At 49.5% G+C, this 12,611-nt stretch overlaps 1 long non-coding RNA gene across 1 annotated transcript; it reads right to left on the reverse strand.

The window, feature by feature from the left end:
* Nucleotides 1-2,878: 2,878 nt before the first annotated feature.
* LOC133212720 (uncharacterized) lies at nt 2,879-7,264 on the reverse strand. Its single transcript, XR_009725587.1, has 3 exons — nt 5,494-7,264; nt 3,342-4,161; nt 2,879-3,191 (listed from the first exon to the last, which is right to left on the reverse strand). It is a non-coding gene; the product is annotated as an uncharacterized LOC133212720 (long non-coding RNA).
* Nucleotides 7,265-12,611: the final 5,347 nt, after the last annotated feature.

Consider the following 12,611-nt stretch of genomic DNA (forward strand, 5'->3'; position numbering starts at 1 on the left):
CATAAAGAAGGGGAGTAAAAGATGACAATTCAGGAATTGAAGCCCTGCTTTGCTGTAGTCTCAGATTTCATGTATACCTGGAGGGTTTGAGAAGCCTCAAACCACTCCCATCTCAAATCCAGACAAAAAGCCCTATTCTTGAGAAGCATCATCAACAGAAGAATGTCTCAGTGTCAGGCTGACAGCAACATTTCCCTTCCACAGTTTTAAAACATTTCCTTTAGATCATGGCTTCTTTAGTACTATGGGATTAGCTACATTAATAAACCATCATTTCAGAGCAAAGTAATCTGCTGCTATTTCCTTTCAAACACGGGCTGACAACTCTGAAACCATTTTTTCCCCAACATTCTAAATGAATACTAAAATTTTGGGATTTGAACCAAAATGTGCTTTTTTTTCCTTTTTTCTTTCTTTTTTCTTTTTTCTTTTTTTTAATATGAGAAAATTAAAAAAGCTTCCACAGTCAAATATTTTGGAAACAGGATCCTTTCTTTCCTGTCCTCCTTTATTTTGCACAGACAAACCAAGGGGTTCACAGGCTGGGGAGATGCTTGGGGTCTATTTGGAACAGACTCAAACCCATCCTGTTCACACAGCCAGCACTTTTCTCACTTTAGCAACCACTTCTCTCTCAGTCTGGATTCTCTAAATGAACATCAATGGAAGGATACAGTCCACTGAGCATGGTGTGACCCCCACAGAAAGAGGATCATAGAATCCTAAAATGGTTTGGGTTGAAGGGACCTTAAAGCTCATCCATGAGCAGAGACACCTTTCACTAGACCAGGTTGCTCCAAGCCCTGTCCAGCCTTTAAGCAGCCTCTCATCAGAGCAGGGGTTTGTAGGAATGAGCCTTGGCATGCTGCTGTTCCTCCCAGGTGCACTCATGAAGAACCAGAGACGTAAGACACAGAAGGTTTTCTTTTCCTGGTTTCATTTTCCTTTTCTAACCACAGGGCTGAGGTTTTGGCCAGCATGTGAAGCTCTTGTTAGGCCTAAGAAGAATCTGCACCGGGTCCTCCCTGAAGAACACACCAGTTGTGGTGAGTGCAGTCACGCTCTAACATCTATCTGAGAACAGACTGACAGAGAAAATGCTTTTGCTTCCAGACTGCCTTGTGCCTTGTGAACCACTGTCTCTGCTGCAGCAGGGCTGGTGGGGGCACTGACTCACCCACCACATCCTTGGACCAACACAGTCCTCTACCCCATGGGTTTCAACATTACCAGGTCAGCTTAGATTTAAATCAGTGGAGAAACCTGACTACTTACAGCTGCTCCAAGAAGAGTAATGATCATTGATTGACATACAAACAAGAAAGCAGAGCACCAAGAAATAAACACATCTGATGAAGAGCTGTCAGCTCTGATGATACAGCATGCCTTCACACTTCACTGGTGCTTGCTTCAGAGCCACCCCACAGATGACTGGTTGACTTCTTAGCCAGGTATGCCTCTGCTATAGCTGCTTAATTTCACCCTAGAAAATGAGACAAATATTTATTGTTTTTACAGGGAAATCAGTAAATTGTTCTGACAGCCATGGTAGAGCACTCCCACCTGAAAGAACTCCTTTGACCAAGAGATACGTCATGTTCCTGATGGGGCTGAATTGTCTCAGCTTGGAAATTAGTCATTTTGAATCAGGAACATTGTGTTCCTAGTCTGTATTTTACATCTCTAGCTGAACATTAGGTAAAGGATCTGCCACAAGGTTTGAACCCCAGAGTAAAAGGCACGGCTGAGATTCAACTAATAGGAGTCACACTGGTTGGCTGCACAGAGACATTGCAAACACAGAGCTGGAAGCCTGAGAAACCGTAGGGGAAGGTATGCTCCAGCATAAAAAGGGATGGGGTCAAAGGTGTTCCACTGAAGATGACACAAAGTCAATCATTTCAAGAGTGAGCTGACAGCTCAGGGACCTGTTTTCCCTTGGAAGTGGCACTTTAAATGGCTTTTCTGCACCTTAGGCAAAAAGAGAGGTACAGGAGCTGCTGCTCCTTAGAGAAGAGACTTTGAGCTTCTCACCTGAAGGGAGGGCCACACACCATCACCATATGGGTGGAATGGCAGAGGCCAATGCCTGCACTAACGGGGTTTGATCAGCATTTAGAAATTCACAGTACTTCTGCAGTTCCCTTCTTTTATCACATCTCCTCATGGAGCTGGCATTTAGGATGAGCAGCTTCATCTGAATCATAGAATAGTTAGGGTTGGAAAGGACCTTAAGATCATCAAGTTCCAACCCCCCTGCCATGGGCAGGGACACCTCACTCTAAACCATATCACCCAAGGCCTCATCCAACCTGGCCTTGAACGCTGCCAGGGATGGAGCATTCACAACCTCCTTGGGCAACCTATTCCAGTGCCTCACCACATTAACAGGAAAGAATTTCCTCCTTATATCCAATCTAAACTTCCCCTGTTTAAGTTGTAGCCCATTACCCCTTGTCCTACCACTACAGTCCCTAATGAAGAGTCCATCCCCAGCATCCCTACAGGCCCCCTTCAGATACTGGAAGGCTGCTATGAGGTCTCCATGCAGCCTTCTCTTCTCCAGGCTCAACAGCCCCAACTTTCTCAGCCTGTCTTCATATGGGAGGTGCTCCAGTCCCCTGATCATCCTCGTAGCCCTCCTCTGGACTTGTTCCAACAGATCCATGTCCTTTTTATGTTGAGGACACCAGAACTGTACACAATACTCCAAGTGAGGTCTCACGAGAGCAGAATAAAGGGGCAGGATCACCTAATCTGGCAAGATTAGTCAATGCCTGGCAAGAATGATGGAAATCTACATGGACATCAATGCACTTTCTGGAGGCCAGCTGATGAGCCCTCCGCAAACAGCCTTTGGGATGTTGTCACTGGGGGCTGTCAAGCCATCACTTCTTGAGTCTTTCTTTTGGTGAGGAACCACTGAAATCCTCACCCCATTTGGCACAGACCCCTTCTTCCCTGATGCCCAGAAACCCCACAGCCTCGTGCTCCCCTCAGCACCATGAAAGGAAAAGCAGTGACTCACCCTGAATGGCATGTTATCCTGCGAGTTCATTAATTTCAGCGAGGGATCATTTCCTCAATGCCTGTTCCTGTTGTTTGACCTCTGGCTTCACTTTTCTTTCTTTTGCAAGGACAGCAGTTGGCCCAGGTCACAGCAGTGTCAAGCCAGTTCTGGGAACTGCTTCCTGAAACATGTCTATGTTATCAGTGCACTGGCACACTTCTCAAAGAGCCTCTTGACTGGAAACATTCAACTGGGAAGAGAAACGTGTCATCCCATCCCACTCCTGCCTCCTTCCCCACTCCTTTGGGGAGCTGCTGTAGGAAAGAAAAACCTGTCTCTTGCAGAGAGGATGACCAACAGTAGAACAGGGCTGCTCTGGCACAAGGTCTTCATCACAACAATAGTGCATCTCACCATGGCACCAAATATCAGACAACAGCTTTCCTCATGTGACTTTTTCTATTCCTAATTTATCACAGAACACAATGAAGCCACAAAGACAGAAAAGGAAACCCTTTTACAAAGGTTTAAAATTAGGTAGAATAGACTGAGAGGCATCATCAACACTTCCCCTTCCAGTGACAGCACTTTGCGACCAAGAGGCGGCAAACAAAACAGGAGGAGAAGCTGCCAGGCCAGCTGAAGGATGAATTTGCTGAGGAGATAGCCAAGGAAAGACGTGATGATGTTTGTCCCATGGAGACTCTCTGGACAATGGCTGACTCATCGCTTGTAGGCTGGATCTCTGGGATTGAGCTGTCTCCCCTGCTAGACCAAGCGAGGAATAGGTGGAGTAGCAGTTCCTCTCTCATGACTCAGGCTACCTCCTCCCATCCCCAGAGGCCCTTGCATTGAGGGTCTTACAAGCACCTGGAGACCCAACTACTTTTCCAGTCCCATCAGGAGATTTGCCCTCAGATGAACGGCACCAACTCAAACTCAGTCTGGGCACAAACGAAGCAGAAGCGGTGGGAGAGGAAGATGCCACGAGAAATTAAGACTAACCCAGAACCCCTCTGCTTCCACAAACCACAGTGCAGGTATCACTTGGTGCATCCAAGCAGCAGAAAGCAGGTTCCTTGCTCACTTTCCCGCAGAGGTTGCTGGCACTGGCTGTTGGCAGGGAGCACAAGTTCAGATTAACGTCCCTGCTGAAAGAGAAGGGAAACGTGTCTGCTGTTTCTGGCCACCATGTGCATGGTCCCAGCAGGTCCTGGTGTATGCAGAGCTCTAACTGAGTCCCAAGCACCTGCTGCTCTGCTCCTGCCCTCCAGAGAGGAGAGTAGGGCTGTGCAGGCAAGCTCAGAGCCAGAAAACACAATCCCATTAAAAACCAGCAGCTCTTCTCCAGCCTCCATCATCCCCACCACCTGTCAAAGGCTCTCTGTGATTTTTCAGGACAGCAATGGACCACATGGTCAGCACTAATCCTGACTTACCCCTGACCTGCTGCAAAATCAAATGCCTTTCAGACAAACCCATACCTGGCCCTCCGCACCTGCCTCCATCCCTGCTATGTTTAGCATGAGATCCTGCTCCCACCCAGCAGGGCTGGCAAAGAGCCCAGGCACGGGCAGATGCAGATACCACACTGCAAAGAGCTGTGGGATGTGAAAGGACTGTCGCTCAGTGCCTGAACCTGGGAGGCAGAGTCTTCAGTTGGGATTCAGTACCCTGCCTTGAATGCTGCTGCCCCCTCCAAGAGGTGGGGAAAGACCCAAGGACAGGCACATAAACCAGTCTAGCTCTTGACTTGTCCTGTCAGCCAGGAAAACTCTCAGAGGAGACACCAAGGGTGCAATACAAAGCTGGGGATAAGTAGAAACTCCAGAGGTTTTAACAATTTGTGATATCTGGGAGAAATAGGGGGAAGGTTACAGCCTGGTGTAAACACAAGCCATTGAATAAGCATCTGGGATGGGTACAGGCAGCAGGTTCCCTGCACTGCAGATGGTACCATCCAGATGGACAAAGCAGCTGTGTTTTCGTGCTGGGTGCAGGGTGATGGTGTCTCCTGCTCTGCTGCGCTATGGTCCAGAGACAGAGGTTTGGGAAAGAGAGTATTATACACCTGAAAGAAGAAACTGGCATCCTCCTCACAGGTCATCAGCACAAGAGGACTTGAAAGGGCTGCGCTTCCAGCTGTTTTTCCGTTCCTGCAGAGGACTTTGCACCCCAGGCAACAAGACCACAGCGTTTCCCTGCCTCCTCCAGCCTGGAGGAGCACAAGATACCTCTGATGGGTTCCCCATGCCAACATTTTCCTCTGCAGCATGGAGTCCCTTTCCGCTTACTGGACTACTGCTATTCACAGAACACTCCTATTCACATACTCTTATGACACAGAGTAAACCCAACATATACAGAGTGAGAAGAGAGAAAGAAGAGCCATAGCTCGTTACAGCAGAGCCTTCCCCACCACACACTGCCAAGTCTCATATGTTTTTTACCTTCTTTTGCTACCCCATCCCAGGAAGCCTCACCTCTGCTGCTGGCATCCTCCTGACTCAGCGAAGTGCCAGGACAGGGTCTTCCTTCAAACATTCCCAGAGTAATTCCCCTTTTCCTCAGGCCAGCTGATGCCAGGACATCTCCCCCCTTCTCCTGCAGCCTGCAGAGTCCATGAGGAAAGGTAAACAGGACACTCATCGGGCTCAGAGGGTGTGTGCCCTTCATTAAAAATACTTTGGAAAGTCTGCCTGGAATGCTGGGATGGTTTCCTCTGTCTGATGGGGAATTTCCCCTTATCACTGACAGGGTTTGGACCAGGACCAGACCAAGAGGTGGCTGTATGCAGAAATAGTAGAAATGAGACAAAAAAAACCACCCCAGAACTTCAGGAAATCAGTGTGAAAACACATCATTTGGAAACAAGCACTGTAGATTTAAGGTGGAAATGGAAACCAATTACACAGTAGTAGATAGAGCAAGTGAGGACCAAGGATCCACAACAGCTGTGTTCATGCCAGCTTGATGGTGCAGACAATATAACACAGACACCCTTCTGTCTCCCCAGCAGGACATCTGGTGGCTTTCAATGACCAAGGTGGGTACCTTCCATGCCTACATGCCATGGGGTTCTTGTGCTTTCTGGTCCCATCTCCCAGTGTCTGCTGGTGCTGGCCCTATCCAGAAATGTGATCCTGGACCTGGTCTGGCCCAATCGTGCCTGTATCCTACCCAGCTGGTGGAGAATGTGCAGGGGGTGCACATGCACTCCTGACATGGAGATGGAGCAACAGAGATGTGTTTTGGTTAAGCATTGCGCACCAGGCAACTACACCCCACTGCTCAAAACGCTCACCTCACCTATGTATTGAGCTTTGCATGCCAGAGCCAAAAACCTGACAATGCCAGGCTGTTATCTGTGCTGGCACTCAACACAGACCACAGGCAATCACCTCCCCATCCTTCCTCTGCTTATGGAGCAGGTCAGGGCCAGGAAGACACACAGGGATGTGATAAGAACTGCCTGCACCCTGTTAGCACAGGAGGAGATGCAGACTCCCGTGCTGCTGCCCCAGGCTCGCCTCTGCCGCTGTGGTGGTCCTGATGGCCACAAGCCACGGTGGGAATGTGGCCCAGGAGAAAACATCACTGAAGGACCGGGGTTGTGATGCCGTTGCCTCTGGATAGTGAAGAACAGAGAGCAATCCCAGCATTAGCTTTTGCTCTGGAAGTGAAAATGAAAACAAATCACAGAGACCAACTATTTTAAACTCACTCCAGCCTCCTTTGCAAAGCCCAAAGGGTCTGGTGGTCCCTTTCTTTCCTGTGGTGGATGGAAATGAATGCAGCTCGAGCAGAGTATTTTCCCTGCTTCATTGTTTTCAAGCCATTTCAGGAGCTAAGCGAGTTTCCAAAGAGAGGGGTGGATTGGCATCACCCTAATGAAAACTAATTAAAGATAATTATTTAGCCTGTTGAAAATATTTGTGCTGTACCAGGAACACCCTGCAGTTGGCTGTTAAAAGGCAGGAAGAAAGCACTTTTTCCAGAAGCAACTTTTCATGTTGGTTACGCTGGTGATTAGAGCTTCTCAAAGGGGCTTTTCATGCACCGTCCACTTACAGAAACTGGCTGGCACAGAGTCGGCACAACCAACCTGATCCTTAAATTTCTGGGGTAGGGAACTCCCTTCCGCACCCAGTTTCATGGGCTTAGGAAACACAAAGGGAGGTGGGTAGAGCGAGGGGTGCAGCTTCATCCCCACCTTTTGTTTTTTTGCCTGAAAGCAGCTGGATTTGGGGGTGAAGAAGAGGGCGGCTGTCTGGGGTTTTTTAGAGAAAGCAGATTCCTCCCAAAACACGTTCTCTGCTAGAAAAATCTCCCCAGAACAGGCAAGCACGTGCACAGCAAGCTGCAAGGGAGTAATTTGTATTAAATCAGTAAGTTCTATCAGATGATCTCAGTTCACATGGAAAGCCATTTCTCATAAGCAAAGGGCCAGCCCCTGGTCTGCAGAAATGGATGAGCACGGAGCTAAGCTGTCAGTTAACACGAAGATTCTCACATCTCAGGCTTTTCATAACCCCCTTATGCAGAAAACATGCAATTTTTAATCAAAAGAAGCCCAAAGGTGCCACCCTCTGACACACGTGGCTGGTTTGGGGCAGGACCTGCTGCAGCCCTACCTTCTGCAGAGGTCTCCAGCTGCACCATCCCTCCTTCCCCACAAGGCCACCTACACCTCATCCCACTGTCCTTACAGCCACTGCTTCCTCATAGAGTCCCAGACTGGTTTGGATTGAAGGGACCTTAAAGCTCATCCAGTTCCAACCCCCTGCCATGAGCAGAGACACCTTCCACTAGACCAGGTTGCTCCAAGTCCCATCCAACCTGGCCTTGAGCACTGCCAGGGATGGGGCAGCCACAGCTTCTCTGGGCACCCTGTGCCAGTGCCTCAGCATCCTCACAGGGAAGATCTGATCTCATCCCAGCCACAAAACCCCAATCTAGGCAATAGAAACCATGCAAACTGTGGCTGATGCCCTGCGGTTTCCTCTTTGTCTATTCCCGGAGGCTTCACAGCAGCCATGCACACGTGAAGCATTATCTTCCCCAAGAGTTACTTGTAGCAAAAAGGCAAAGCACGCCTGCAGAGGGAAGGTGCCAGTGCTCCAGCTCAGCACACCCATTCTCTCTTCTGGTTTCCCTCCCTGATTACTGCTCCAAGATCCTTCTACCTCTTGACTTGCTTACCAACTGCTGGATGAGCTTCTGCAAGACCTCATGCTGACTTGCTTCTGACAAAGCCCTGTTAAATATGGGTGAAAATAGCAAAAAGTCATCAGGTTTCTAATACTATTACAAAAGACAACAACTTCCATCTGGCAGTCAAAAACCTTCAGTCCCTTATCTGGGCACAAACCAGGTCCTCCATCAGCTGCACACTCACTGAGGAAGCCTCTCCCAAGGCAAGAGGGGCTTGGCTGGGCACCACATGTTGCAGGGCTCAGTGGCTTGCCTGCTCTAGCAAATACCCTACATGCCAGTGTCCTGAATCCCAGCTACTCAACCCACTCTCAGCCAGACACTCCTTGGCTCTTGGGGCCAGTGAAGAGGTGAGATCCTCTGGGAGTGGATCTGAGAGCACCTCAGAGGGGTTTGGGCAGCCAGTGTTTCAAAGAGGGGTTTGGACCTCCAGTCCCTAGCTTCCAGGGAAATAGCATCTTCCCCTGTGACTTGGAGATAAAGCCAAATCATAAGTCCACACTATTCAGCAGTGGAAGTGATTAAATGGTTCTCCCTCCCTTGTGGTGATCAAGCCAAGACTGGCAGCCTTCCTGGGGAAGATACAGGCTCAGCCCAAACCCAGGCTTGGGGGTGTTCTGGAGAAGAAACAGTCCAGGATCACCTTAGCTTCTGCAAATCTGACTGCAACAGCAGCTTAACCCGTACAATGTTCAAGGGCATTTCAAAATGTGAGACAAAAAGACCCAAAACCTGAAGCACAGATCCCACTTCTTAATGGGCTCACAAGGATTCCAGTGAAGACCATACAAGTTCACAGCTGAAGAGGCAATTGCAGCATTGTTAAAGCTAAGGAAGAGACCCATAGCCCCTGGTTGTCTGTGAAGAAAAGCATCTTGGAAAGGACTGGAACAGGCAGGAAGACCTGGGCTGACTTTCAACAGTTTCCCATGGGGGTATCATGAGGCTGTAGTCAGGAAAACAGGAGCAAGCTGTCACTGCCGTGCCAAGGCCAAGCATGAATATACCACAACCTTGCCCCTAAAATCCAAGAAAACGGATGCAAAAGAAAGCCAAACCAGCTGATCTCTTACTGGTGTGGTTTTGAAAACACCTATCTGGTCCCATTCTCACCCTTCACACTTATGCCATGAAACTGGCTGCATCTTTTCAATGTGATTCCTCAGTTCCTCATACCAGCTTCCCCGATGCTTCAAGTGAGTGCAAATTTTATAAGTGATGGATAAAACAACAGCACTTACCAACACCGGTATCATTAGAGCAGTGAAGTCAGGCCTGCAGAAGAGAGCAACACCTTCTATTAATATTCCTAAGCGAAACATCACCTCTTAAGCATTGTCTTGCTGAAGGCTTGCACTTAACTTCCCGTGGGTTTTCCCAGTTCAGTTTCTAGCAAAGCTTCTGCTAATTATGCAGAGGTACTCATCAAACTGCTTTCTGAATGATCAGAACCGGTCATGGGTCTCCAAAGCCCAGGCTGGGCGGCTGGAGCATGTCCTACACCCAGCATTCATTCCCTGGCTACAGAAACGTGCACGCATGAAGCCTCAGCTGGAATACTAACTCGAAGAGATTGCTAGAACATCCGCTACTGGGTTTTCCACTAATCCTTGGGGTGTCAGATAATTCACAGGGGTTGGGCAAGAAGACGACATGATGAACAAGACGATGCCATGGGCTCCTGCTGTCTTTCTTCGGGCTAGGCACTTGCAAGCTAGTTTCCTTAATATCTCCCTGTTTTAAGAAAAGTGACCAAATGAGTTGTTTCAGTGATCAAGTGCAGGTTTCTCTCTAAAAAGAACCTAAAAATGAGTTATACAGCCCAAATGTACCCTCTGGACCAGAATTTCAAGCAAGAGAAACTTCCACATGTTTCCGGGTGCTTCATGTGTTGTGGGAAGGCTGAATCACAGCATTTGACTCATCACACTGACGAATTCAGCTTTCTCCAGAAAAACTCACCATGGCACAACCTCTGATATTTCCCCTTCTCTGGATCAAGAAATGGTCAATCTATTTCCCCAGAGATGTCAGAACTTAAATGCTTTGCTGAAACTCTTGCCTGGTGGATATCATCCAAGTTCAGTTTCCAAGGCCTCAAAACTGTGTTAGTCAGGAAGGAACACAGACCAATGTCAGTGGTGCAAACATAGCGAAAAGGCAACCTAAGTCAAGGCATTAAGTAATGTGCCCCGGTGATTACTTACATGATTTCTCACAATCCTACAGGGCTGTGGGGCAAAAGGAAAGAAAACAACTAAGCTCGAGAAGCCAAATCAGCAGATTGAGAGAGTCCTTTGACCCTCCTGGCCATGGGCTTTCAGCAATATGCACAGACCCAAAATGGCTTGAAGGGTTTCCACTTCCCAGGCATGACCCAGGTTGAGCTTCAAGACAGTTTCCACCAAGTTGCTTTCTAAGCCAGGAAATAAATGAATATTAAACAAAAACCCCTTCAAAGCTACTTATGGCAATTCCTGGCTTCCTCCTCTTTTGTCTCCTCACACCCCAGTTGGCTTTATTTTTTTTTAATGAGGAATATTTAAGGACATTAAAGCGACTGCTGCCGAGCAGCCAAGCCCAGGGAGTGGAGCCAGAGAGGTGGCTGCCACTGAGAAGTAGGGCGAGAGTGACTTCCCTTGCGGGAAGGCTTGACTACATTGACCGCAGACCTCAAGCTGCTTGGGAGCACAAGTCCTGCAGCAGGGCAGACAGGATTTCCAGCCCAGAGAACAATTGCCATCAGGATGTGTTGTTAAGGTCACAAGTGGAAGCAGAAGCGCCGGCGACTTAGCCTGGAAGCCGTGGTCTCCATGCCAAGATTCCCCAGAGAGCCTTTTCCAGGCTCCAAAGCTAAGTAAGGCTTTGAAAGACAGACACATAGGACCTGGAGCCAGACCCTTCCTGCAAGCAGCAGCAACGGATGCTCAGCCTTCCCCAGAGCAGCGAGTGCACTCTTTATATCTGCTGATGCATGGAGGAAGGATCATCCCACAGGAGACCAAGGGTGTTGCTCCCAAAACTTATTCTCTGGGAGAAAAGCAACAAAGCTGAGCACAAGTTTGCCAATGCTATGTGAGACCTGGGCACGGCTTCCAAGGAGCACCCTGAAATGGTCCCTTGAGGCAGGACAGTGCTGCCCAGAGCTGGTGCAATCCAGACAGGACTGAACAGCTTCTCTAATGATGATGCAGGAAGGGACAAAACCGCACCTCTGTTCTGAGACAGGCTGAGAGAGCCGGGCTGGTTCAGCCTGGAGAAGAGAAGGCTCCTTAAGGGGAGACCTTAGAGCAGCTCCCAGTGCGTAAAGGGGTTACAAGAAACCTGGAGAGGGGCTTTGGAAAATGGCCTGTAGGAACCGGACAAGGGGAATGGCTTTAACTTGACAAAGGGGGGATTATTTAGATTAAACCTGAGGAAGAAGTTCTTCAGTGAGCCAGGTGAGGCACTGGCACAGGGTACCCAGAGAAGCTGTGGCTGCCCCATCCCTGGCAGTGTTCAAGGCCAGGCTGGACAGGGCTTGGAGTAACCTGGTCTGGTGGAAGGTGTCCCTGCCCATGGCAGGGGGTTGGGACTGGTTGAGCTTTGAGGTCCCTTCCAACCTAAACCATTCTGTGACGCCACCCTAGGCCTTGAGACTGTGACCAGAGAACGAGGGGAGAGAGCAGCAGGCATCCAGCAGGTAGGGAATACAGCCGCCCATATCAGTGGTCTCAGCTGGCTGGAGGGGATCAGGACAGGGACCGGAAAACCAGACAAGATGCTCATTGGGCACACAGAGACCCTCAGCATGAACAGGGGAAGGGAACCGAGCAGCACTTTGCAGCAAGCTGGATGCATAAGGTGGCATTTTTCCTTTCATTAAGCAATGCTGCCCAACCAGGCAGAGCTGGGCATGAGTTAACCAGCAGCTCCCAAGGCTAGGCCATGCAGCAGAGGATCTGCATCCCTGGGAGCTGCACCCTGCTCTTCCTTTCTTCTCCTCTCCCCTCTCTCTCTCTGTGGTTTCAGCACAATGTTTTTATGCTAAGCCTGCAAGCACGCGTATGCGGAGACATGCCCATTCCTCCTCCAAAAGCCCCCTGAGCCATGGGATTGACGTCAGCAGAGCACCAGCTGTCAAACAATGGAGATTAAGGCTTGGCAGGCAGTGCCAAGCCATGGGAGCTGTGTGCCTCCCCGGGCAGGTGAGCAACATTCCCCGCCGAGCAGGAACAGGCACATTGCATCAACCCGGCCGCCTGCACCTGGACGCAAGACCTAACCTGATCCCTTGGCAGGGGCCAAGTCATGCCCAGGCAGCCAGTGGGGCTTGGCAGCTCCCACTGCGCATGCCCAGCAGGACCCCCCCTGGGGCGAGGGCAGCCCTGCCCTTACGCAGGGTTGG

The sequence above is a fragment of the Neopsephotus bourkii genome, unplaced genomic scaffold, assembly GCF_033783945.1.
Source record: "Neopsephotus bourkii isolate Nb327-2 ecotype Australia unplaced genomic scaffold, CSIRO-AGI_Nbou_v1 NB_739, whole genome shotgun sequence".
Classification (NCBI taxonomy): Eukaryota; Metazoa; Chordata; class Aves; order Psittaciformes; family Psittacidae; genus Neopsephotus; species Neopsephotus bourkii.